The following is a 27,827-nucleotide window of genomic DNA, read 5'->3' on the forward strand; positions in this document are numbered from 1 at the left end:
CCGTTCCTTTCTTGTCTCTGATCTCAATGTTGAATTCCTGCAACAACAAAATCCATCTTATCAGTCTTGGTTTTGATTCCTGCTTGGCAAATAAATATTTAAGTGCTGTGTGGTCTGTGAAAACGATCACTTTGGCACCAATGAGGTATGATCTAAAGTTGTCAAATGTAAAAACTATTGCCAGCAACTCCTTTTCAGTAGTGGTATAATTTCTTTGAGTGTCATTGAGGACTTTGCTGGCATAGTATATCACATGGACCAAGTTATCTTTCCTCTGTCCTAACACTGCCCCAACTGCAAAATCAGATGCATCGCACATCAGTTCAAATGGTAAGTTCCAATCAAGTGGGGAAATAATAGGGGCAGAGGAAAACCTCTTTTTCAAGTTTTCGAAGGCTAGCATGTACTTTTCATCAAAGACAAATGGTGTATCAGATACAAGGAGATTGCTTAAGGGCTTGGCTATCTTTGAAAAATTTTTAATAAACCTTCTGTAAAAGCCAGCATGCCCTAAAAAGCTCCTAATTGCCTTGACATCACTTGGTGGGGGTAATTTTTCAATGAGTTCCACCTTAGCTCTGTCTACCTCAATGCCTTGGTTGGAAACCTTATGGCCTAGGACTATTCCTTCCGTCACCATAAAGTGACATTTTTCCCAATTCAAGACCAGATTGGTTTCTTGACATCTTTTTAACACCAGGGCAATGTGATTTAGGCAATTAGGGAAGGAATCCCCGAATACTGAAAACTCATCCATAAAGACTTCAATAAATTTTTCTATCATATCTGAGAAGATAGAAAGCATGCAGCGTTGAAACGTTGCAGGAGCATTACATAGCCCAAATGGCATGCGCCTGTATGCAAACACTCCATATGGGCAAGTAAATGACGTTTTCCCCTGGTCTCTCCGATCAACCACTATTTGGTTATATCCTGAGTAACCATCTAGAAAATAGTAATAGGCGTGTCCTGCAAGTCTTTCCAACATCTGATCCATGAAGGGGAGCGGAAAGTGATCTTTTCTTGTAGCCTCATTGAGTTTTCTGTAGTCAATGCACATCCTCCATCCTGTGACCGTTCTTGTAGGAATGAGTTCGTTCCTCTCATTGGGTACTACAATGATTCCTCCTTTCTTGGGGACCACTTGGACCAGGCTGACCCATGGACTATCCGAAATTGGGTAGATTACCCCTCCCTGCCACAGCTTCATGACTTCCTTCTGTACTACTTCCTTCATGACTGGATTTAGCCTCCATTGGGGTTGGATGGATGGTTTGGCATCATCTTCCAGCAGTATCTTATGCATGCATATGGCCGAACTGATTCCCTTCAAGTCAGCGAGGGTCCATCCAATGGCATCCTTATGCTTTTGTAATACTTGGAGTAGTTCATCTTCTTGTTCTTGGATGAGGGCTGAGTTTATGATCACTGGGTAACTTTTATTCTCTCCCAAATATGCATATTTGAGAGTGGGCGGCAATGCTTTGAGTTCAAGTTTGGGTGCTTCTTTTCTTTCCTTCTCCTCCTCTGGTGTGTCTTGAACATGAACCTCCGCTGTTGCAGCCTCTTCGCTTGATGCTGATTCCTCTTCTGTTAACCCCTTAAGTCCTTCTTCTTCAAAAATCTCTTGTACTGCATCTTCCAGTGAATTCAACCTCATACATTCTCCCAATGGTTCTTGTGGGTAGCTCATGGCTTTGAACACATTGAATGTCATCTTCTCATTGTGTAATCTCAGGGTAAGTTCACCTTTTTGGACATCAATGATAGCTCCAGCAGTGGCCAAGAATGGTCTTCCCAGGATGATGGAGGCCTTGGCTTCCTCCTTCATGTCTAACACTACAAAGTCTGCTGGGAAGATAAAATCTCCTACCTTCACCAGCAAGTCTTCTACTATGCCATGAGGAAACTTGAATGATCAGTCTGCCAGTTGTAGGGCCATTTTTGTTGGCTTGGCCTCCTCAATCCTCATTTTTCTCATCATAGTTACAGACATCAGATTTATGCTGGCTCCTAAATCACATAAGGCCTTTTCCACTGTGATTTCCCCTATAATACAAAGAATCTGGAAGCTTCTAGGATCCTTCAATTTCTGGGGTAGTTTGTGCTGAATGATGGCACTACATTCTTCGGTTAGTATCACAGTTTCGTTGCTCTTCCAGCTTCTCTTCTTGGTCATTAATTCCTTCAAGAACTTGGCATAGAGCGGCATTTGCTCTATTGCTTCAGCAAAGGGTATGTTAATCTGTAGTTTCTTGAAAATTTCCAAAAATCTTGAGAATTGGTTGTCATCCCCCTTCTTTTTCAATTGCTGAGGGTATGGAGTTCTTGGAACGTCTGGCTTCACCATTTCTCCTTTTTGCTGTGAATTGGGAGTGGGAACTTGGACTTCATCTCGTTCCTCTTCCCCTTCATTTGAGTTCTTTTCTTGTGGTTTCTTGAAAGTTTCCTTCAATTCCTTTCCGCTTCTGAGGGTGATAGCCTGACATTCCTCCCTTGAGTTTGACTCAGCGTTGCTGCACAGGTTATGGCTGGGAACTTGCTTAAATAGGTAGCCAAATTGTGTCTCAAGTTTCTTGATGGCAGCATCTTGATTTTGCATATTGGACCGCACTTCCTCTCAGAACATTTTACTGTCTTGAACTTCTTTGCATATACGTTCAAGTAGAGTTTCAATCCTTGAGAGTCTATCTTCGGATGATGGTGAGTTGAGATTGGAGGGATGAGAAGGGCCATTTTGGTTTTGATATGGATGTTGAGAGGTGTTGTTAGGTGGGTGCTGATATGATCTCTGTGTGGAATGTTGGTGAACTGCATTGTTGTTGGGGTTGTGACGTCTCTGATCTTGGCCTTGATCTTGTTGATTTTCCCACCTAAAGTTTGGGTGGTTCCTCCAACCAGGATTATAAGTTTTGGAGTATGGATCATGGATCTGCCTAGGTGAGTTTCCAATATAGTTGGCTTGTTCCTGATCACCCTCTACCTCTGCATTCACTCCTTCTTGAGCTGCTGATGAGGTGGTGATTGCTGCTACTTGGTTCCTTTCCATTTTCTTGGTAAGGTCAGCCAGCTGCTTGGTGATCATCTTATTTTGAGCCAGCAGTGCATCCACGTTGCTTAGCTCCATCACTCTTCTAGTGTTGCCTCTTTCAGAAGTATAGAAGTAGTCATTCTCAGCTACAGTCTCAATGACATCTATGGCTTCTTCAATGGTCTTCTTCTTGTTCAGAGATCCCCCGGATGAGTGGTCTACTGCCTTCTTTGATTCGTAAGAAAGACCTTCATAGAAAATGTGTAACTGCACCCATTCATTGAACATATCTGGCGGGCACCTTCTTGTCAAGTCCTTAAACCTCTCCCATGCTTCATAGAGAGTTTCACCATCTTGTTGCCTGAAGGTTTGTACCTCAGCTCTCAACCTGTTAATTCTTTGAGCAGGATAGAATCTCGCCAAGAATTTGTTCTCCACATCTTCCCAGGTTGTTAAGCTCTCCTTCGGGAAAGATTTCAGCTATTTAGATACTTTGTCCTTGAGTGAAAAGGGGAACAAAAGCAATCTATAGGTGTCGGGATGAATACCATTAGACTTCACAGTATCACATATCCTCAGGAAGGTGGTTAGATTTTGATTGGGGTCTTCTTGGACACTTCCTCCGAATGAATAGTTGTTCTGAGCAAAGGGTGATGAGCTGTGGCTTTAGTTCAGAGTTATTGGCATGTATGGTTGGCTTTTGGATGCTACTTCTACAATTTCCTGGGTTTGGATTGATATAAGAGCCTAGAACTCTTCTCTCTTGTCCAACATGATGCACTGGACCTTCTCTGCCATGGTTGTGAGCCTCTTCTTCATGGTGGTTTTCCATATTCTCATCCATGTCTGGTTCAAAATACTCTTCCTCTTCCTCAGAACTAACAACTCTCTTTCCTCTTGCTTCCCTCCTTAATCTAAGGAGGGTCCTCTCAGGTTCAGAATCAAACGAAGTTGAAGCCCTGCTTCTTCTACCTGTCATGCAATCGACAAGGCAAACGCAAGAGAGAAAATAAATGTGGAAAGTACTCTTGTTAGAAATGCTGTTAGTGTGAGTGATGCAATATATCAAATAGTTAGTGGGTTAGTGAACTGAATTGAAACAAATAAGAGAACACCACAAACGGGTAAGGGGTAAAGGAAAGAAAATAACTAAAACTGAAAGTAAATCACTCAAACAGAAATTAAATCAAACAAAAGAAAAATGCTCAATCTAGTTATCAACCAATTTAATCATTGTTGATCCAAAATCAATCCCCGGCAACGGCGCCATAAACTTGATGCACGGAAACTTGTCTCTCAACAAATTTCCTTTCGGCAAGTATACCGAATTGTCGTCAAGTAAAAACTCACAATAGAGTGAGGTCGAATCCCACAGGGATTGATTGGTCAAGCAACTTTAATCAGAAGAATGTTCTAGTTGAGCTACGGAAAAATTGAGTTGATATTTACAGAATCATAAATGGCGGGAAAGTAAATAACAGAAAGTGTAAAAGCTGAAAATAAAGAGCAAAATGTAAATGGCGGAAAGTAAATTGCAGAATCTTAAATGGGGATTTGAGGAAATGAACATAAACGTAAATGGCAGAAAGTAAAAAGAATGGGTAAGATCATAAGTGAGGGATTCATTGGGCTCAGGAGATGTTGTATTCTCCGGATCAAGTTCATTCTCATCTCTTCCTCAGTCAATGCATTCATTGATCTCCTTGGCAATCTTAAGTGATTGGATTCCAATTCCTTGGCAACCCAATCTCTCAAATCTTAATCAATAGCCAATTCCTTGGTCTAATTACTCATGAGAAGAGATGAAGTATGGTCACTGATTATACCACATGTATTCCCAAATCAAAGTGTTCGTAGGATTATATTTCACCATATCCATCTAAACCCTAATTTGGTCTAACATGAGAAAGCATTTCTAGCATGATCTCTTCATTCCTCTTCCAAGGTCCGAAGAGATCCAAGTATGAATAGCTTCTTTTCCAAGACAACTACCCAATAGGATGAAGATTGAAAGCTTGATAAACCACTATTTTATGGTTTATCTTATGCTCAATTGAGTGGTTTTTATCAACTCTTTACCCACTTATTCATACTATTTGCATGTTTTACATTTGCCTTCCTAATTATGTGCTTTGATTGAAAACATGCTTCTTTGACCTTAAGTTCCCTATGTTTAATCCTCTCTTATTACCATTAGATGCCTTGATATGTATGTTAAGTGATTTCAGAGATTACAGGGCAGGAATGGCTCAGAGGATGGAAAGGAAGCATGCAAAAGTGGAAGGAATACAAGAAGTTGGAGAAATTGCTAAGCTATCCAGCCTGACCTCTTCGCACTCAAATGGCTATAACTTGAGCTACAAAGGTCCAAACAATGCGTTTCTAGTTTTGTTGGAAAGCTAACGTCCGGGGCTTCGATTTGATATATAATATGCCATAGTTGCTCTGACGCTAGATGACGCGGTCGCGTGATCCACGCGGACGCGTCGCAGTGACGAAAAATCAGCGTGTTTAAATTTGCAACCAGCGAATTCTGGGCTGTTTCCGACCCAGTTTGTGGCCCAGAAAATACAGATTAGAGGATATAAAGTGGGGGAATGCATCCACTCATAAGAACAAGCTTTTTATATTCACAATTTTAGGAGTAGATGTAGTTTTTAGAGAGAGAGGTTCTCTCCTCTCTCTTAGGATTTGGATTTAGGATTTCTCTTAGTTTTAGGAGTGACTCTCAATCCCAGGTTCAATGTTCTTCAATTTATATTTCTCTTCTACTTTTAGATACTCTAATAATTTTATTTGTTAATTACTTATATTGCCCATTTGATTCATAAATCTTTCATGTTAGATTGGATTGCTTTTATTAATATAATTTGAGGTATTTCAGACTTATAATTGCTCTCTTTAATTTATTAATGCTCTTTGACCCCACATGACCGCGTCATGTGGCAAAAGAGTCGCCCACAAGTCCGCGTCATGTGGGAACATTGGCCTCCCACGCGACCGCGTCACCCACGCGGCCGCGTGACATGAAAATCGACGTCAAAAGGGTGCATAGCCGAAAGTTATGCTGGAGTGGTGCTGGATTGGTGCTAAACGCACAGCCTTACCATGCGGACGCATGGCTCACGCGTCCGAGTCATACCCCCATAATGGCCACTCACGCGATCGCGTCGATCACGCGATCGCGTCACCCTGGATTTTGGCAATACTAAGTTTCGAACAGAGAGTTGTGCAAGCGCGAGGCTGCCCTCGCGCCAGTAGCATAAACTGTGTCACGCGACCGCGTCAATCCGTATAAGTGCAAGTCACACGACCGCGTGCCCCACGCGTCCGCGTCGCTTGCACTGCACAGCTTATCCTAATTTGCCAAATATCTTATCTTTTCTTCCCCAACCCTAATTTTTCTTATCCTTTCTTACTTACTTCTTCTTCCCTCCTTTCCCTTCTCATTCTTCTTATCTTTTATTTTATTTTACTTAATTTATTTGAATATTTCATTCATTGCATTTTAATTTAGTGCATATTATTATTTTCTTTTCTAAATTTATTATTTTTTTCTTTGGTGTTGAATTTTCTTATTTCACTGTTGCATCTTCTCTTGAAATATTTTAGGTGCTTAGTAACTTGTTTTATTCTGATTGGATAACATTATTTAAATCAATGCTAATCTTTTATGATACTCGTACTTCTCGTGCATTGATATGAACTTATACTATCTTGCATTACCCACATTCCTCTCTGCTTTGTTGCAAATTCTGCACCATTGGTATGCCATGGCTTCTATTGTTTTCTCACATACATGTTGAAGCTTCCATGTAATTCAGACCATTATAATTTGGCACTAACCTACCCATACTTCGTTTATTTTCTTATCTTTACTTCTGGGTATTACTGTTCTTCTTTTTCTCTTCTTTCAGGCTGGCCACCGAAGACGGAAAAAGGGAGAAACTTCTAAATGGGGAGACAAACAACTCCATCTGCACAATCCTTGAAGAAAAGCATCAGTTGGAATAACCCGTCCACCTGCACATCTCAGCATGCACCGAGGACGGTACAATCTTTAAGTGTGGGGAGGTTGATATCGATCTCCATGGGTTAGTTACTCTTCTATCTCAACACCAATGGTTTATTTTTCTTGTTAGTTGTTGCATTTGCATATTTGATTATTTGATTTTGTGCATATTTTATCACTTGGTTGAAGTAATATTTTCTTTTTCAAGAAATTTTTATAGTATTTCTCTAATTTAAATTAAAAAATTTTATGTTAAAACTTGTTTGAAGTTGTATTTGGAACATAGTTTAAAAAGCTAAGAATACACAACCTGTGAGATTTTGAGCTTATTTACATGGTTACATTATTTAACCATAAATTTTTATTCTTGTGTGTTTCCTTCACTATGATTGTAATCTATATTTTGTTCCAATCTATATGTTCATTATTTAGTGTATTTACATGCTTGCATATGATTGAGGCCATTATTTGATTTAAGCTCACTTATCCCAAATAAGCCTACCCTTTAAATTACCTTTGTTAGCCACTTTGAGCCTTTTTAATCCCCATTTGTTCTATATTTTATCACATCACTAGCCTTAAGCAGAAAAACAAATTAAATACCCCAATTGAATTTTTGGTTAACTTAAGATAGAGATTGTGCATCAACTAAGTGTGGGGAAATTGTGGAAACATGGGTTAATAAGAAAATGTATCATATTTCTAATTTATTTGAATATTGGGAATTTGGGAACCTACTCATGAAAAACCAAAATAAAAAAATAATGGAAAATCCATGTGCATTGATAAGTTATGTTTATTTCTCTACAAAACAAAAAAAAAAAGAAGAAGAGAAAAATCCAAAAAAATATTCAATAAATAAATAAGGGGACAAAATCACCCCAATGCTAAGTTAATGAAAAGATCAATGCACATGTGTTAAAAGTAAAGAAATATAAAAAATGTGGTACATGAGTATGGGAATCATACAAAAGTGGGAATTATGGGTAGCTAGGCATGAATTTAACAGTATGTAGAGTATATGTATATTAGGTGAGAGCTTAGGTTAATTAAAGATTCATATTATAGCTCACTTGGCCATACATATATCCTCACCCTTACCTTAGCCCCATTACAACCCTGAAAAGACCTCATGATGTTTGCATTGGTATACTAAATATTTGTTGATTGGTTAGATGAAGAACAAAGTTTAGAAAGCATGACTAGGGAAGAGTAGAGTGATTGACCCTATACACTTGAGAGACTAGAATGATATACACTACCAGTGAGGGTTCAATGCTTGATTCTATGTTCCCTGCTTTCATGAGCTATCTTCTTACAAGTTTACTTACTTTTTATTGTATGATTTGAATTAGTGAAATCTGATTTATGTTTGTCTTGAAGAGCTTATTTACTCATAACCAAGTAGGTAGAAACATCTTAGCATATAGTTGCATTAGATAGGTTGCATTTCATACATTCTATCATTCCTCTTTATCTTTATAGCTTCTCTTGAGCTTAGCATGAGGACATACTAATGTTTAAGTGTGGGGAAGTTGATAAACCACTATTTTATGGTTTATCTTGTGCTCAATTGAGTGGTTTTTATCAACTCTTTACCCACTTATTCATACTATTTGCATGGTTTTACATTTGCCTTCCTAATTATGTGCTTTGATTGAAAACATGCTTCTTTGACCTTAAGTTCCCTATGTTTAATCCTCTCTTATTACCATTAGATGCCTTGATATGTGTGTTAAGTGATCTCAGAGATTACAGGACAGGAATACCTCAGAGGATGGAAAGGAAGCATGCAAAAGTGGAAGGAATACAAGAAGTTGGAGAAATTGCTAAGCTGTCCTGCTGACCTCTTTGCACTCAAACGGCTATAACTTGAGCTACAGAGGTCCAAAAGACGCGGTTCCAGTTGCGTTGGAAAGTTAACGTCCGGGGCTTCGATTTGATATATAATATGCCATAGTTGCCCTGATGCTAGGTGACGCGGTCGCGTTATCCACGCGGACGCATCGCAGTGACAAAAAATCAGCGTGTTTGAATTCGCAACCAGCGAATTCTGGGCTGTTTCCGACCCAGTTTTTGGCCCAGAAAATACAGATTAGAGGCTATAAAGTGGGGAAATGCATCTACTCATAAGAACAAGCTTTTTACATTCACAATTTTAGGAGTAGATGTAGTTTTTAGAGAGAGAGGTTCTCTCCTCTCTCTTAGGATTAGGATTTAGGATTTCTCTTAGTTTTAGGAGTGACTCTCAATCCCAGGTTCAATGTTCTTCAATTTATATTTCTTTTCTACTTTTAGATACTCTAATACTTTTATTTGTTAATTACTTATGTTGCCCATTTGATTCATAAATCTTTCATGTTAGATTGGATTGCTTTTATTAATATAATTTGAGGTATTTCAAACTTATAATTACTCTCTTTAATTTATTAATGCTCTTTGTTTATCCAAATTATTTTCATTCAAGTAGACTTTTTTCCCTTTTGGATTTGGTTGAGTCATTGGAGACACTTGAGTTATCAAACTCATTGTTGATTGAAAATTGGATTTCTTCATTTCATTAATTCAAGTTCCAATAATTCTAGCCTTTCCCAAGGAAAGACTAGGACCTGAGGAATAAAAATTAATTCATCCACTTAACTTACCTTTATAGTTAGAGGTTAACAAAGTGGGAAAAAAATCCAATTCTCATTACAATTGATAAGGATAACCAGGATAGGACTTTCAGTTCTCATACCTTGCCAAGAGTTTATTTTACGGTTATTTATTTATTTTTTTTGCTTTGAAAATAAACCTGTGCCCATTGCCCAAACTCCAAAACCCCAATTTAAAACCTCAAAACTTGATGAGTATTTTTGGAAAACGAAATTCCAACACCCAAATCTCTCCGGCAAGTATACCGGGTCGCATCAAATAATAAATCTCATGGGAGTGAGGTCGATCCCACAGGGATTGATGGATCAAGCAACTTTAGTGGGTGATTAGTTTAGTCAAGATAACATTTAAGTGAGATTGGGTGAAACTTAAAGCAACAGAATGTAAATGACAAGGAATTTAAAGTTGCAGAAAGTAAAATTGCATGAAACTTAAATTGCAAGAAAAGTAAATTGGCAAAATCTTAAATGACAAGAAAAGTAAATTGCATCAAATGTAAAGGGAATTGGGTGCAGAGAAATTAAAGAAAGCAAACAAGGAAGTGTAAATAGCAATCAAACAGAGAAGTAAAAGATGCAGCAGATTCAAACAGATTTGGAAAATCACTTGAAAAATCAAAACAGAAAGCAACTTGGCTCAATTGCAAAATCTAAATGAGAGGTTGAAGATCTCAGGAGTTGAATGAGACTAGAGACCAAGTCTAGATCTTAATTCCTTCCTTGATCCAACAGAGAATAATTGCAGAAGAAAATAGAGAGGAAAGCAGTAAAGAGAGTTTTGATTCAAATCACAATTCACTGAAATTATGCAGACAAGTAAACAGAGAGAATTCTCAAGGTGAGATTGAAACAGAATTTCTTCAATTCTCAACCCAAGATTCAAAACAAAAATGATGGTGCTCTCTGATGGAGCTCGCCTCCTTTCTAAAATGAGAATGATGCCTTATATAGGCTTTTTACAAAATGAAAATAAAAATGAAAGTGAAATTAAAGACAAATTATAATTAAATGAAATTCCTATTTTATCTATCTCTTGTGCCTTTAAGTGATGATAATGGGCTTTGCTTGCTTTGGATTTGGGTTGAAGATGGCCTCTGTTGATTGCTCTTGGTGTTGGAAAGAAACCCATTTGTAAACCGGGCCATGAACCAGAAAAGCTTGAGTAAAAGTTTGAGGTCAAACTTTTACTCAAACTTTTCATATCAGCTAGCTTTCCTTGCTGTCATCCACGTTTGAGCCAAAGTTTGAGGTCAAACTTTGAGCCAAACGTGGATCCCTCTTGTATGCCTCTTGGGGTTCTACTTTGTCCTCTTGTCAATGTTGCCAATTTTATGCCTACTATAGACTATTATATATGGTTGGAAAGCTCTGAATGTCAGCTTTCTAACCCAATTGGAATCACCTCAATTGGACATCTACAACTCAAGTTATGCTCCTTTGAAGAGGACAGGGTCGCCGGCTTTGGTGTGCAACATTTGAGGTAAAGTTTGCCTCAAACGTGGTCGAAAACGCCAGTTCTGGAGGCTCAAACGCATTGTCCACCTTATACTATTATATATTGTTGGAAATCCCTGAATGTCTACTTTTCAATGCCGTTGGAAGCGCATCATTTGGAGCTCTACAGCTCGAGTTATACTCCGTCGAAGGTGCAGAGGTCAGTTGGCCTCACTGCAGGTTGCCACCATGTTCGTTTATGCACATTTCGGGGCAGTTTTCTCCCTCAATTTTAGTGTCCACCATGTAGTGCCATATATGCTTGGAAAGCTCTCGATTCCTACTTTCCATTTCTTTTTAAATCACCTCATTTGGAGCTCTGTAGCTCAAGTTATTCATGTTGGAAGTATACCCCTTCAGGCTGTTGTGGCGCCAATGTTTGCCTAAAAGCTTGAGGTCAAACGTTGGCGCAAGCTTTTGCTTCATCCAGGGTGAGTTCAACTCTTCCAAAAGTTTGAGCTAAAGTTTGAGGCAAGCTTTTGCTCAAGCTTTTTGTTCTCTCTTGCTCCTTGCCATTTCTTCTTTCTTCAACCTTCTTCAAAGCTCTTTTCACCTATCATCAATCAACGAAGCACATCAAATCTATGCTCAAAATCATGAGATTGTTATTCTTTTATAATATATGACAATTATAGTACAAAATCTCATGAAATTGCATTAATTTATCCATGGTTGATTGAATCAAAGAAAACATGAAATTCTACCCAATTGGCTTACTTATGGCTCAAGAAAGTGCATAAAACCTATTGAAAACAAAGGAAAAAGCATAGAAAAACATGACATGATGACATGTCATCAATAACCAATAATAAGAACACCTCCCTGCAATTCCTTGAGAAGACGACCCGAGGTTTAAATACTTCGGTTATCAATTTTTAAGGGGTTTGTTACTTGTGACAACCAAAACGTTTGTATGAAAGGACTTTTGAAGGTTTAGAAACTATACTTGCAACGAAGATTTATCTGCAAATTTCTAGACCAAGAAAAAGTCCTCTCATCAAAGTTTTCTTGTAAAATCAAGAGAAAAGAAAGAAGAAGAAGAATGAAAACTATTATTGATCTATCAAATTACAACAGAGTTTTCTAACCCAATGAAAGGGGTTTAGTTGTTCATAGCTCTGGGAATGGAAAGCGTAAATGAAAAGTACATTTTGAAAACTAAAACTAGAAGTTGCAGAGAAAGTAAAATATACAGATTGTAGTTCTCCAAAAGGCAAAAAGCTTTCTCACTAGTTCAAAACTACTCCTATATATACTACTCTTCTGATCTTCTAGTTGGTTCTTCAAGTCTTGGATATGGGCCTTTGGATCTTTTAGTTGAGGCAGTTACAGTCTTCAGTGGGCTCAGCTTTGCTTGCAGAAAAAGTGTGAGTTAGGCATGGACGTTAGTTAGGACGTTAGTGGCGTTAACGTTAAGTGAAAATGTGGGTTCGAGAACGTTAGTGACGATCACCTTTTTCACTAACGTTCCAAGCCAAAAAATGGTCCACGTTAACTGCAATGTTAGTGGCACTAACGTGACCACTAACATTGCCTCTTGGTCCTTCGCAAATGTTATTGGCATTCACCTTTTCCAATAACGTTGCTTACTGCCCCTTTTCCCCACGTTAGAGTTCACGTTAGTATAACTAACGTGACTATTAACGTGGGCTTGCCTTTCCTTGAGAGCATTAATGACACTTACCTTTGTCACTAACGCTCCAAACGCCCCTCCATCCCACGTTAGAGTTTACGTTAATTAGATTAACGTGGCATCTAACGTGGTGGTGATTGCCATCTCCAACGTTAGTGATAAAGGTGAGTGTCACTAACGTTGGTCCATCAATTCCTCTTCCACGTTAGCTTCCACGTTAACGTAATTAACGTGGCAACTAACGTGGGCAATAGTGGCTTAATCCAATGTTAGTGACAAAGGTGAGTGTCACTAACGTTGGTAATTCCTTGTCCCTTCCACGTTAGAGTTCACGTTAATGTAATTAATGTGACTCTTAACGTGGTCAAGTGTGCCCCTTTTTCCAATGTTAGTGGTATTCACTTTTACCACTAACGTTGGAGCTTCACTTCTCTTCCACGTTAACGTAATTAATGTGGCAACTAACGTGGGCTATAATGGCTTTCGAAGGCGTTATTGGTGATCACTTTTCTCATTAATGTTGCAAGCTAGCTCCCATTCCACGTTAGTGGTCACGTTGATTAGACTGACATATCTACTGACGTGGTTCTTCCTTGCTTCCTTTGTCCTGAAATCAAGTAATTAAAGTGCATCAAAGCTCTATTCCAAGTCATGAGATCATGCATTATCCAATTTGTCATTAAATTCATGCATAATTCTCATGAAATCATGTAAAGTTCACAATATTTCCTTGAATCAAGATGTAAGTGAATATCTACCCAAAACTTGCTTATTTGCTTAAGAAAATGCATGAAACTACCCTAAAATAGTAAAGAAAAGGTCAGTGAAACTGGCCAAAATGCCCTGGCATCAACAGCTCTATGTGATCTTGGGGCAAGTATCAACCTAATCCCTGTATCCACTATCAGAAAGCTTGGCTTGACTGAAGAGGTCAAACCAACCCGGATCTGTCTTCAACTCGTTGATGGCTCCATTAAATACCCATCAGGCATAATCGAGGATATGATTGTCACAGTTGGGCCATTTGCCTTTCCCACTGACTTTGTAGTGCTGGAAATGGAGGAGCACAAGAGTGCAACTCTTATTCTAGGAAGACCTTTCCTAGCAACTGGACGAACCCTCATTGATGTCCAAAAAGGGGGAAGTGACCTTGAGAGTCAATGACGATGAGTTTAGGCTGAATGTCGTTGAGGCAATGAAGCATCTAGACACATCAAAAGACTACATTTGTGTTGATATTATTGACTCCCTGGTAGAGGAGATCAACATGGCTGAGAGTCTCGAATCAGAGCTAGAAGACATCTTTAAAGATGCTCAGCCTGATCTGGAGGAACCAGAGGAAATAAAAGAACCTCTAAGAATTCCTCAGGAAGAGGAGAAACCTCCTAAACCCGAGCTCAAACCACTACCACCATCCTTGAAATATGCATTTCTGGGAGAAGGTGTCACTTTTCCGGTGATCATAAGCTCTGCTTTAAATCCACAGGAAGAGAAAGCACTACTTCAAGTGCTAAGGACACACAAGACATTTCTTGGGTGGTCCATAAGTGATTTTAAGGGCATTAGCCCAGCAAGATGCATGCACAAGATCCTATTGGAGGACGATGCTAAGCCAGTGGTTCAACCACAGAGGCGGCTAAATCCAGCCATAAAGGAGGTGGTGCAGAAAGAGGTCACCAAGTTACTGGAGGCTGAGATTATTTATCCTATTTCTAATAGCCCCTGGGTGAGCCCTGTCCAAGTTGTCCCCAAGAAGGGAGGCATGACAATGGTTCATAATGAAAAGAATGAACTGGTTCCTACAAGAACAGTTACAGGGTGGCGTATGTGTATTGACTACAGAAGGCTCAATACAGCCACCAGGAAGGATCACTTTTCTTTACCATTCATATACCAGATGCTAGAGAGACTAGCAAGTCATGAATATTACTGCTTTTTGGATGGCTATTCAGGTTACAACCAAATTGTAGTAGATCCTCAGGACTAAGAGAAAACAGCATTCACATGTCCTTCTGGGGTATTTGCCTACAGAAGGATGCCTTTTGGTCTGTGCAATGCTCCTGCAACCTTTTAGATGTGCATGCTCTCTATCTTCTCTGATATGGTAGAGAAATTTCTGGAAGTCTTCATGAATGACTTCTCAGTATTTGGAGACTCATTCAGCTCCTGCCTTGACCATTTAGCACTTGTTCTGAAAAGGTGCCAACAGACCAACCTAGTTTTAAACTGGGAAAAATGTCACTTTATGGTGACTGAAGGAATTGTCCTTGGGCATAAAATTTCAAACAAGGGAATAGAGGTGGATCAAGCTAAAGTAAAGGTAATTGAAAAATTACCACCACCTGCCAATGTTAAGGCAATCAGAAGCTTTCTAGGGCATGCAAGATTCTATAGGAGGTTTATAAAGGATTTTTCAAAAATTGCAAAATCTCTGAGTAATCTGCTAGCTGCTGACATGCCATTTGTGTTTGACACAGAGTGTCTGCAGGCGTTTGAAACTCTGAAAGCTAAGCTGGTCACAGCACCAGTTATTTCTGTACGAGACTGGACATTACCATTCGAACTAATGCGTGATGCTAGTGACCATGCCATTGGTGCAGTATTGGGACAGAGGCATAACAAGCTTCTTCATGTCATTTATTATGCCAGCCGTGTTCTAAATGACGCACAGAAAAATTACACAACCACAGAAAAAGAGCTGCTTGCAGTAGTTTATGCCATTGACAAGTTTAGATCATACTTAGTAGGATCAAAAGTGATTTTGTACACTGACCATGCTGCTCTTAAATATCTACTCACAAAGCAGGATTCAAAACCCAGGCTCATAAGATGGGTGTTGCTTCTGTAAGAGTTTGATATAGAAATAAGAGACAGAAAACGGACAGAGAACCAAGTGGTTGATCATCTGTCCCCAATAGAACCAGTAGAAGGGGTGTCCCTCCCCTCTACTGAGATCTCTAAAACCTTTCTGGATGAGCAACTCTTTGCCATTCAGGAAGTACCGTGGTTTGCAAATATTGCAAACTATAAAGTTGTGAGATTCATACCCAAAGAGTACAGTAAGCAGCAAACAAAAAAATTGATTACTGATGCAAAGTACTACTTTTGGGATGAACCATATCTCTTTAAGAGGTGTACAGATGGAATGATCCGTAGATGTGTACCTAGAGAAGAGGCACAGAAGATCCTATGGCATTGCCATGGATCACAATATGGAGGACATTTCGGAGGTGAGCGGACAGCCACCAAGGGTCTCCAATGTGGTTTCTACTGGCCTACCCTCTACAGAGACTCTCAAGAGTTTGTACGTAACTGTGACAGTTGCCAGAGAGCTGGTAATCTGCCTCACGGTTATGCCATACCTCAGCAAGGGATCTTAGAGATTGAGTTGTTTGATGTATAGGGTATTGACTTCATGGGACCTTTCCCACCATCATACTTAAACACTTATATTCTAGTGACAGTAGACTATGTATCTAAATGGGTAGAGGCAATTGCAACACCCACTAATGATACTAAGACAGTGATGAAGTTCCTCCAGAAGCATATCTTCAGCAGGTTCGGTGTCCCTAGAATACTGATCAGTGATGGAGGCACTCATTTCTGTAATAAACAGCTTGACTCTGCTCTGGTCAGATATGGAATTAACCATAAAGTGACCACTCCATATCATCCACAGACAAATAGGTTGGCTGAAGTCTCGAATAGAGAACTAAAACGAATCCTGGAACGGACTGTAAGTACCTGTAGAAAGGATTGGGCAAGAAGTCTGGATGATGCTCTGTGGGCATACAGAACTGCATTCAAGACTCTGATAGGGACCTCTCCATACCAGCTTGTGTATGGAAAAGCCTGTCATCTGCCAGTGGAACTAGAACACAAGGCCTACTGGGCAACAAAGTTCCTAAACCTTGATGCTAAGGTAGCTGGAGAAAAACGATTACTCCAGTTGAATGAGCTGGAAGAGTTCAGACTCAATGCTTTCGAAAATGCTAAGATTTATAAAGAGAAAGCAAAAAGATGGCATGACAAAAGGCTGTCATCCAGAGTCTTTGAGCCAGGACAGAAGGTCTTGCTGTTTAACTCCAGTCTCAGATTGTTCCATGGGAAATTCAAATCCCGGTGGAGGGGACCATATGTGATTACAAGTGTGTCACCATATGGGTATGCAGAGCTTCAGGATATTGACTTTGACAAAAAGTTCATTGTTAATGGACAGAGAGTCAAACATTATCTTTAAGGCAATGTTGAGCAAGAATGCTCAAAACTAAGACTAAATTAATAACTCAGTAAAAGTCCAGCTAAAGAAAGTAAAGAAGCGCTTATTGGGAGGCAACCCAATCTTATTTATCTATGTTAATTACTTTTTCATTTCATTTTCCATTGTTATTTTATATTTTCTTTAGGTTGATGATCATGTGGAGTCATAAAAACAGCTGCAGAATTAAAGCGGAATAAAAAACAGCATCAAAAATAGCACACCCTGGAGGACAGGCTTACTGGCATTTAAACTCTAGTAAGGGTAGCAGAATGGGTGTTTAACACCCAGTCTGGCAACATTCTGGGTGTTAAACGCCAGAATTGGCAGATAGACTAGTGTTTAACGCCAGAAAGGGGTGTCTGGTGGGCGTTAAACGCCAGAAATGGTAGCATTCTGGGTGTTTAACGCCAGGATGACACAAGGGAGTAATAAGTTTTCATAATTGATTGTATCATTCTTCTTCTACTCCCTTTTATCTTATTTTGCTCGAGGACGAGCAAAGCATTTAAGTTTGGTGTGGAAAAGCTCAGCTTCTTGCTTTCCATAACCATTAATGGCACCTAAAGCCGGAGAAACCTCTAGGAAGAGAAGCAACAAAGGCAAGGAAGAGACATAGAGGAGCTCAAGCACTTCATAAGATCTTCAAGAGGAAGAACTAGCCGCCATCACTAAGGTGGACCCGTTCTTTAACTTCCTTGTTCTTATTTTTTTGTTTTTCAAATTCTATGCTTTATGTTTTGTCTATGTTTGTGTCTTTATTACATAATTATTAGTGTCTAGTGTCTATGCCTTAAAGCTATGAATGTCCTATGAATCCTTTACCTTTCTTAAATGAAAAATGTTTTTAATTGCAAAAGAACAAGAAGTACATGATTTCAAATGCTATCTTGAAATTTGTTAAATTATTTTGATGTGGTGGCAATACCTTTTGTTTTCTGAATGAATGCTTGAACAGTGCATATTTTTGAATTTGTTGTTTATGAATGTTAAAATTGTTGACTCTTGAAAGAATAATGAAAAAGGAGAAATGTTATTGATAATCTAAAAAATCATAAAATTGATTCTTGAAGCAAGAAAAAGCAGTGAATACAAAGCTTGCGAAAAAAAAACAAAAAAAAATGGCAAAAAAAAATAGAGAGAAAGAAAAAGCAAGCAGAAAAAGCCAATAGCCCTTTAAACCAAAAGGCAAGGGTAAAAGAGGATCCAAGGCTTTGAGCATTAATGGATAAGAGGGCCCAAAGGAATAAAATCCTGGCCTAAGCGGCTAAATCAAGTTGTCCCTAACCATATGCTTGTGGCGTGAAGGTGTCAAGTGAAAAGCTTGAGACTGAGCGGTTATAGTCGTGGTCCAAAGCAAAAAGAGTGTGCTTAAGAGCTCTGGACACCTCTAACTGGGGACTTTAGCAAAGCTGAGTCACAATCTGAAAAGGTTCACCCAGTTTTGTGTCTGTGGCATTTATGTATCTGGTGGTAATACTGGAAAACAAAATTCTTAGGGTCACAGCCAAGACTCACAAAGTAGCTGTGTTCAAGAATCAACATACTAAACTAGGAGAATCAATAACACTATCTGAATTCTGAGTTCCTATAGATGCCAATCATTCTGAACTTCAAAGGATAAAGTGAGATGCCAAAACTGTTCAGAAGCAAAAAGGCTACAAGTCCCGCTCATCTAATTGAAACTAATTCTCATTGATAAGTTTGGAATTTATTGTATATTCTCTTATTTTTATCCTATTTTGTTTGTAGTTGCTTGGGGACAAGCAACAATTTAAGTTTGGTGTTGTGATGAGCGGATAATTTATACCCTTTTTGGCATTGTTTTTATATAGTTTTTTGTATGTTTTAATTAGTTTTTATTATATTTTTATTAGTTTTTATGCAAAAATCACATTTCTGGACTTTACTATGAGTTTGTGTGTTTTTCTGTGATTTTAGGTATTTTCTGGCTAAAATTGAGGAACCTGAGCAAAAATCTGATTCAGAGGCTGAAAAAGGACTGCAGATGCTATTGGATTCTGACCTCCTTGCACTCGAAGTGGATTTTCTAGAGCTACAGAAGCCCAATTGATGCGCTCTTAATTGCGTTGGAATGTAGACATCCTGGGCTTTCCAGCACTATATAATAGTTCATACTTTGTCTGAGATTTGATGGCCCAAACTGGCGTTCAAAATCAGCCTAAAATTTTTGGCGTAAAACGCCCAAATTGGCACCAGAATTGGAGTTAAACGCCCAAACTGGCACCAAAGCTGGCGTTTAACTCTAGGAACAGCCTAAGCACGAAAAAGCTTCAATGCTCAGCCCAAGCACACACCAAGTGGGCCCCGAAAGTGGATTTCTGCACCATTTGCACTTAGTTACTCATTTTCTGTAAACCTAAGTTACTAGTATAGTATAAAAACTACTTTTAGAGATTCATTTTGTACCTCATGACATTTTTTACATCAGAACTTGTATTTTCTACAGAATGAGTCTCTAACCTCCATGGTTGGGGGTGAGGAGTTCTGCTGTGTCTTGATGGATTAATGCAATTACTACTGTTCTCCATTCAATCACGCTTGTTTCTATTCTAAGATATTTACTCGCATTTCAACATGATGAATGTGATGATTTGTGACACTCATCACCATTCTCAACCCATGAATACGTGCCTGACAACCACTTCTGTTCTACATTAGATTGAGTGTGTATCTCTTGGGTTCCTGGTTCACGAGTTCAATTGCATCTCCTGACAATAGAGCATGCGAATCCGTGAGACCAGAGTCTTCGTGGTATAAGCTAGAATCAATGGCAGCATTCTTGAGATCCAAAAAGTCTAAACATTATCTGTGGTATTCCGAGTAGGATCCGGAAAGGGATGAATGTGACGAGCTTCAAACTCACAAATATTGGGCGTAGTGACAGACGCAAAAGGATCAATGGATCCTATTCCAACATGGGTGAGAACCGACAGATGATTAGCCGTGCGGTGACAGCGCATATGGACTATTTTCATCCGAGAGGATCATACAGCCTGCCATGGAAGGAAGCCATGCGTGTTTGGAGAAGAAGATAGTAGGAAAGCAGAGATTCAGATGACAGAGCATCTCCGGAACCTCAGCTTGTTTCTCATTACTGAATCACAAGTAACCTTTTATTTCATGTTATTTAGTTTTCATAAACAAAAGTAATTTTTATCATTAATCTCCTGACTAAGATTTACAAGATAACCATAGACTGCTTCAAGCCAACAATCTCCATGGGATCGACCCTTACTCACGTAAAGTATTACTTGGACGACCCAATGCACTTGCTGGTTAGTGGTACGAGTTGTGAAAAGTGTGATTTGCAATTTCGTGCACCAGCGCCCAATGCCTTTGCTCCTTGCTTGGTGTAGCACTTCTCTTGGTTCATCATGTGCCTGGTTCGATTCTTGGTGAAGTCATTTTGAGTGCTGTGCCTTGCTTTCCTTGGTGAACCCCTCTTCGAACCTTGGCTGGCGCATGTGTGGTTGATTTTTAAGCCTTAAAGATGCCTTTTAATTGTGCTTCAATTTCATGCCAAATATGGATTGCTATATATCGTTGGAAAGCTCTGAATGTCAGATTTCCAACGCAACTGAAAGCAAATCAATTGGATATCTGTAGCTCAAGTTATGGCCCTTTGAAGGAGGCATGGTCATGCTATCACAAGGCTAAAAAAACCCGAAAAAGTTAACTATTTTAACTTAGCGCTCTCTTCAAATTAGGCGCTGGTGCCTTGTTTGAGCACTACTTGGTCATGGGCCATGCTTTTAAAAGCATGGCCTAAGGCATCAAAGTGTGCTCCAACTTCAAAGTGTGCCCCAAAACTCTTTTTTTTCTCCTTTTAGCTTATTTTGTGCTTCTTTGCTTCTTTTTCTTCTTATTTCCTACAAAGTTTATCAAATCAAAAGATCAAGGAAATATACCATTTAAAAACAAAAGAATGCAATATTTAAGCACTAATTATCAATTTCTTGTATGAAAAAGCATAGAAAAACATGACATGATGACATGTCATCACAACACCAAACTTAAACCTTGCTTGTCCCCATGCAAGAAAAGAATCATGCAATAAAGATTGACAATCCAAGGTGAGAAGAATAGCAAGTTAATGTTCATGGTAGGCTAGTTTTCTATACATGCTACAATCACAAAAGAAATGTAAATGATTGATGCTTCTATCTACCACAATTCATGAAATTTCTTCCTTATATTTCTTCCTTGAAACAAGCTTTTGATTTTTCTTATTAGCTTCTCCTTTTTGGGTGCTTTGCCCCATGAGTTAATAACAAAGCTACGACTCTAAATGCTTTGTTTTCAAGTATTACCACTTGATACATAAGCACCACAAGCATTTGAATTAGAGGACTTCATTAAGCTCATTTGTTTCTTTTCTTGACTCTCTAATCATTAATGCTCAGAGCCTTGAGCTTTGAGGGAGTGCATTTGCACTTAAGCCTAGCCTTGATTCTAAGTGTTTTGTTTTCAAACTTTTTACTTGATACATAAACACCACAAGTACTTAACAACTTAATTGTCATTAGTACTCAGAGCCTTCAGCTTTCTCATTCCTTCCATTTTTCTTTCTTGCTTTAATTTGCAATTGCTTCTTCAAGGTTTTCATGATTTCCAAAGATTTCACAAAATTTTCTAGATGCAAACTTCAATTAAATAAAAGCTAATGCAATTGAGCAACAATTAACCATACTAGCCTTCCAATACTTGTATGCACGTGCTAAGTTCTTCTTTAATTCCTTGTTTGTTTATGATCATGATAATTTATTGCTTTTGAACTCACAGAATTCAAGTTGGTAGTCATGATGCCACAGCAAGATGTTACAAATCAAAATTCAAGCTATGTTTATTCGTACTACAGATGCATACAGAGAAGATAAAGACAATCATGTAATTTAAAGTGCTGGAAACAAATGAAAGGAAAAGGAACTTTACAACCTTGTAATTCTTCTTCTCTATTGTTGTTATTTTCCTCCCATTCTTCTCCTTCCCATACCAAACTCCGAACGCTTGCTGATCCTCAAGCAACAATTAGAACAATGGCTATGGGGCTAAGATGGATCATGAATGTCTTACACAATGAAATGTTAGTAGCACATGTGTTTTAAGCAAGCAAAATTAAGGATAACAATCAAGACACAAGAGGCAGAGACATTGTGACTGCAAACATAAGAGAGTGTGCATGATACATTGCATAAAGAAAGTAAGTGACACACCAAACTTAGTGTGACACTCTCACTTGGAATTGATGCAAGTATCCAGTGTGGCTTGGAAACAAATTTTTGTTGCATAGCAACACCAAACTTAGAATGCAACCATATGTCAATTTATTTGAATTAAAACTAAGCAAATGAAACTGTTATATGTTAAGTACAATCACCAAGACAAGAATCTGTCATGAATAAGGATCTCTTGGTGATGTATTAACAAAAACAGTTAAGAAACAAAATAAGTGAAAGCATTAAAAACAAAAAAATAACTAAAGTAAACAGAATAACAAAGTGTCAAACCAAAAGAAAATTAACACTGCAAAGGCATTATGGTCATGCAGACAAGTGGTGTTGCTGGATTTCTTGCATAGAGAATTAAGTGGCACACCAAACTTAGAATCTTAGTGTGACACGTTAGAATTGATGCAATCATCTAGAGGGATTGAAAATAAAGTGTTGCATGGCAACACCAAACTTAGAATGTAACCATATGCCAATTTATTGAATTTAAACAAAGCAAAGAAAGAAAACAAAACAGAGAAGAGAAATGTTACCTACGGTTGACATGTTGTTCACTTTCTTCCTCTTCTTCCAGTTTGTTAAGAGGAATGACCTCAAGGGGGGAGAAGATTCAGCTATTGTCCCTTGTCTTGGCCTCTCCTCAGCAAGCTTTCTTTCGTACATGGCTTGATTGAGCTTGCTTGCTGGATCAGGGACAGGATTAGTGCTCTTGTTAGTTGCCTTCACTTCTTTGATTTCAAGACATGGTTGATGTGTGATTATTGGAGTTTTGTCTTCATCCAGAGCCTTTTAAATTGGTGGTTTCATGAGCTCCTCCTCTATGTACTTCTCTACTTCACTTGAGTTTGGAATTCTTTAGTTGTCTTCCTCACTTCCTTGCTCTTCCACTTCCTCCCTTACACTCAACATTTGACTTAATAACTCTGTCATGGAGGAGGTTTGTTGATCTTCCCAACATTTCTTCATCTCCTCTTCATATCTTTTAATCACAGATTCAATTATTGAGGCTTTTTGATCCAAGAAAGTTTGAGGAGGTTGTGAGTTTTCATGTTCTCTTGTCATCTTAAGTGCAGTTTCAGGTTCAAATATTGCCACCACCTCTTCCTTCTTTGCAATTTCACTTGACACAGGGACCTTGTGTTCTTGTTTTTCCATTTCCTCCTTCCGTGCATTCAACAATTGTTCTACCCGCACTTCCATATTTTTGAGGGAGTTCTCTTGTTCTTTCCAGAGTTTCTTTGTCTTCTCTTAATGTCTTTTTAACATGGACTTGGTGCACGAAATTGTAATTCACACTTTTCACAATTCGTACCACTAACCAGCAAGTGCACTAGGTCGTCCAAGTAATACCTTACGTGAGTAAGGGTCGATCCCACAGAGATTGTTGGCTTGAAGCAAGCTATGGTTATCTTGTAACTCTTATTCAGGATATCAATTATAATTATCAGTTGACTTGCAAATGAACAAGAGAGCATGGATTAAATAATACTTGTTATACAGTGATGGAGAATATGTTGGAGTTTTGGAGATGCTTTGTCTTCTGAATCTCTGCTTTCCCCCTGTCTTCTTCTTCACGCACGCAAGGTTCCTCCTGATGACAAGTCATCATATACCCTTTTTAATAGTCTTTTTCTTTATTTTCATTTGGTTTTATGCACTTTCTTGTACTCTAAGTAAGTAATTTGGAATGAAAATGCATAACTTCTCTTAATCAAACAACCACTATATAATTGATGCTAAATCATGAGGTTTAGGCCAAATTTAATTGCAGTTTTATGATTTGTAAACCTTGTGAATTTGGTGATACTTTGATTGGTTGTTTTGATTAATTGTAGGTGAAGAAAGGAAACAAAAGGTGTGCCAACATTATGGAAGAAGGTTGCAAGAATGGGTTTGAGAAAATGGAATTCACGTTTGAGCTAACGTTTGCCTCAAACGTCAACTCAAACGTGAGTAGCAGTTGAAGAACACCCTGGGGAAAAGCCAACGTTTGCGCCAACGTTTGCCTCAAACGTTGAGGTCAAACGTTGGCTGAAGAATGAAGCTCCTGGAAAGCAACGTTTGAGCCAACGTTTGCCTCAAACGTGAGGTCAAACATTGGCTCCAAAAGAGAAGAGAATTGAAGCTCCTGGGAAGGCAACGATTGTGCCAACGTTTGCCTCAAACGTGAGGTCAAACATTGGTGCCAAAGAGAAGAGAAATGGCATCCCTGGAGGCAGCAACATTTGAGCCAACGTTTGCCTCAAACGTGAGGTCAAACGTTGGCACCAAACAGCATGAAGGGGCATACTTCAAACAAGAATAACTTGAGTTGTAAATGTCCAATTGAGGTGATTCCAAGTGGGTTAGAAAGTTGACATTCAGAGCTTTCCAACCATATATAATAGTCTCTATTGGGCACAAAATTGGCAACGGGACAAGAGGACAAAGTAGCCCCCAAGAAGCATACAAAAAGGGAGGTCCACGTTTGAGCTCACGTTTGACCTCAAACGTTGAGCCAAACGTGGAAGACAACACATGGCCTAGCTGCATAATGCCTCACTCAAGTAACGTTTGAGTCAACGTTTGCCTCAAACATTGGCTCAAACGTGAATGGTTCATGGCCTGGTTCACTAATGGATTTCCTCCCAACACCAAGAGCAATCAACAGAGGCTACTATCAACCCAATTCCATCAAGGCTTAAGGCCCAATTTAAGGCTTAATGATTGATGAGATATTTTGGTGAGAAACGAATCCCTCACAAAACATCACAAAACTAACCGGCAAGTGTACCGGGTCGTATCAAGTAATAAAAACTCACGGGAGTGAGGTCGATCCCACAGGGATTGAAGGATTGAGCAATTTTAGTTTAGTGGTTGATTTAGTCAAGCGAATCAAGTGTTGGTTGGGTGATTTGTGACTTGCAGAATGTAAATTGCATGAATTTAAAGAGAGCAGGAAATTAAATTGCTGAAACTTAAAGAACAAGAAATTAAATAGCAGAAACTTAAAGTGCAAGAAATGTAAATTGCGGAATCTTAAAGTGCAAGGAATATAAATTGCTTGAAATGTAAAGGGAATTGGGGAATGGATTTGCAGAATTTAAACAAGGAAAAACTAAATTGCATCAAACAGAAGAGGGAAAGGGAATCGGGATTGAACCGGATCTTGAAGTAGTAAAGTAAATGAACAGAAAAAGCAATAAACAGGGAATTGAAATGAGAAATTCAGATCTCAGGACCCAGAGACTAGAAAACTAAGTCTAGATCTCAATGCCTTCCTAGATCCAACAAGAACAATAGCAAGGAAATTGTAAATTGCAAAGAAAAGAGATGAAGAACAATGAACCGGAAATGGAATTCAATTAACAGTAAAGAAACAGAGAGATCCAAGATTGAGATTGAAACAGAATTTCTTCAATTCTCCAATCCAAGATCCAAGGCAAATGTAAAATGAAATTGAAAGCAATGAAAACAAGAAATTCAAGTTCTCTCAAGTTCAAAAGCTCTCCGAAAACTATTATGGAAATTCTAAAAAGAAAGCTCCCTGAATAACTTGAATTCTATCCTATTTATACACTTTCCAAAATGATCTTCAAGCCTTGAGTTGGGCCTTTGTTCTTGGTGGAATTGGGTTGAAAGAGGCCTTGGTTGATTGCTCTTGAAGTTTGAAGAAGAACCGAAGTGAACCAATTGAACCGGTTTTGAAGTTAGCCATAGTTGGTCCCAACGTTAGGGCCAAAGTTAGGGGTCTAACTTTGACCCCAACTTTTCATAGCAGCAAGCATAATTTTCTGGTTTGGACGTTGGTGCCAACGTTAGGGGTCTAACTTTGACCCTAACGTTGGCCTTGCTTAGTGCTAGTGGTGCCAACGTTAGCCTCCAAGTTAGGGGGATAACGTTGGCGCAAACGTTGGTGCCCCTCCCTTTGTGATTCATGTGCCAACGTTAGCCTCCAAGTTAGGGGGCTAACGTTGGCGCAAACGTTGGCTTGCCCAGGGATGAATTTCAAGTTCCAACGTTAGCCTCCAAGTTAGGGGGCTAACGTTGGAGCTAACGTTGGCCTCTTCCTTGCAATGTCATGTGCCAACGTTAGCCTCCAAGTTAGGGGGCTAACGTTGGCTCAAACGTGGGGAGCCCAGGGAGTACTTCATGCCCAACGTTAGCCTCCAAGTTAGGGGGCTAATGTTGGGGCTAACTTCATGCCTCCAAGTTCAATTTCACTTATTCCTTTCTTCACTTCTAGCCATTCCTCTTTGCTTCAACCTTTTTCCAAGCTTTCTTCACCTATCATGAATCAACCAAACTCATCAAAGCTATGCTCAAAATCATGAGATATTCAATCTTTCATAATATGCAACAAATATAGCACAAAACCTCATGAAATGGCATGAATTCATATATGGTTGGTTCAATCAAGGGAAACATGAAAATCTACTCAATTAGCTTGCTTGTAGCTCAAGAAAGTGCATAATTCTAATGAAAACAAAAGAAAAAGACTAGCTAAAATAGGCTAAGATGACTTGTCATCACAACACCAAACTTAAAGCTTGCTTGTCCCCAAGCAAGAAATAGATTTATGCTCCAAGATTCTTTCAATTAAGATGGATTGAGGAACACTTGTAAAGTGCAGTGAGTGAAGTGATCAAGTATCAGTGGGGTGAACTCTAAATCATATGCTCATGCAAGGGCTTCACTGCTCACTAGTCCTTACATATTGGGAGTCGTAGGTCTTAGGATTTTCATCCAAATGGTATCATGGAGATCTCTTTATATGTAATCACCTTGAAGCAGTTTATAGTTTCTGTGCTTTGGCCTCGACTCTAAGTATCATGTCTCAAGGCGGCTCTTTAGATAAGCTTTCAATCAATACTCCTAAACCAGTTGGTTTTAAGGTATTAGGTGTTGAAGCACCCCTGAGGATTTACTTGCTCAAGCCTCTTTCCTTGACACACTTCAACCACAAGCATTTACTAGGATAACAACTCTTTGAGTTTTTGTTTCTTTCTTTCTTTTTCTGCCTAGTAATTGATGCTCAGAGCCTTGGGCCATATTCTTTTTGTTTTTGTATTTTCTTTTCTTTCTTTTGTTTTGTTTGCTGCTTCTTGGATCAATAAATTTTTGAGAATCTCCACAATACTTCTTTGAACTTCATGTCCTGCCTATGAGCTCCCATGCAAGTTTTCACAAGCATGCAACCTCAATACATAATCATACAACTAGAACCACCACTTCTCCTAATCTTTTGCTTGCCTCAAAATTGTTTAATTCCTCAATCTTTCTTTTCAAAGAACTTTCATGTTATGCATTTCTTGGAAATTGAGTGCAAACAAGTTTTGAAAATGAGAATGTTGTGAATGATCAAACATCTTGCTTATTGAATTATAGAGAAAGACTTATGCTATGCAGGCAGGGGTAATAAAAAAAAGAAACTATGTTATGCAGATAGGCAGGGCAGATCAGAATACAATCCAACTTTCAATTTCAGCAATATTTTATGTAAAACAATGACTT

The 27,827-nt window shown here is 38.8% G+C and overlaps 1 non-coding gene across 1 annotated transcript; it reads left to right on the forward strand.

The window, feature by feature from the left end:
- The first annotated feature begins 3,314 nt into the window (after positions 1-3,314).
- On the forward strand, positions 3,315-3,421 carry LOC148564448 (small nucleolar RNA R71). The gene has a single exon (XR_015884434.1). It is a non-coding gene; the product is annotated as a small nucleolar RNA R71 (small nucleolar RNA).
- The last annotated feature ends 24,406 nt before the right edge of the window (positions 3,422-27,827 follow it).

Source organism: Arachis ipaensis, chromosome B5 (assembly GCF_059453495.1).
Source record: "Arachis ipaensis isolate K30076 ecotype BB chromosome B5, ASM5945349v1, whole genome shotgun sequence".
Taxonomy (NCBI): Eukaryota; Viridiplantae; Streptophyta; class Magnoliopsida; order Fabales; family Fabaceae; genus Arachis; species Arachis ipaensis.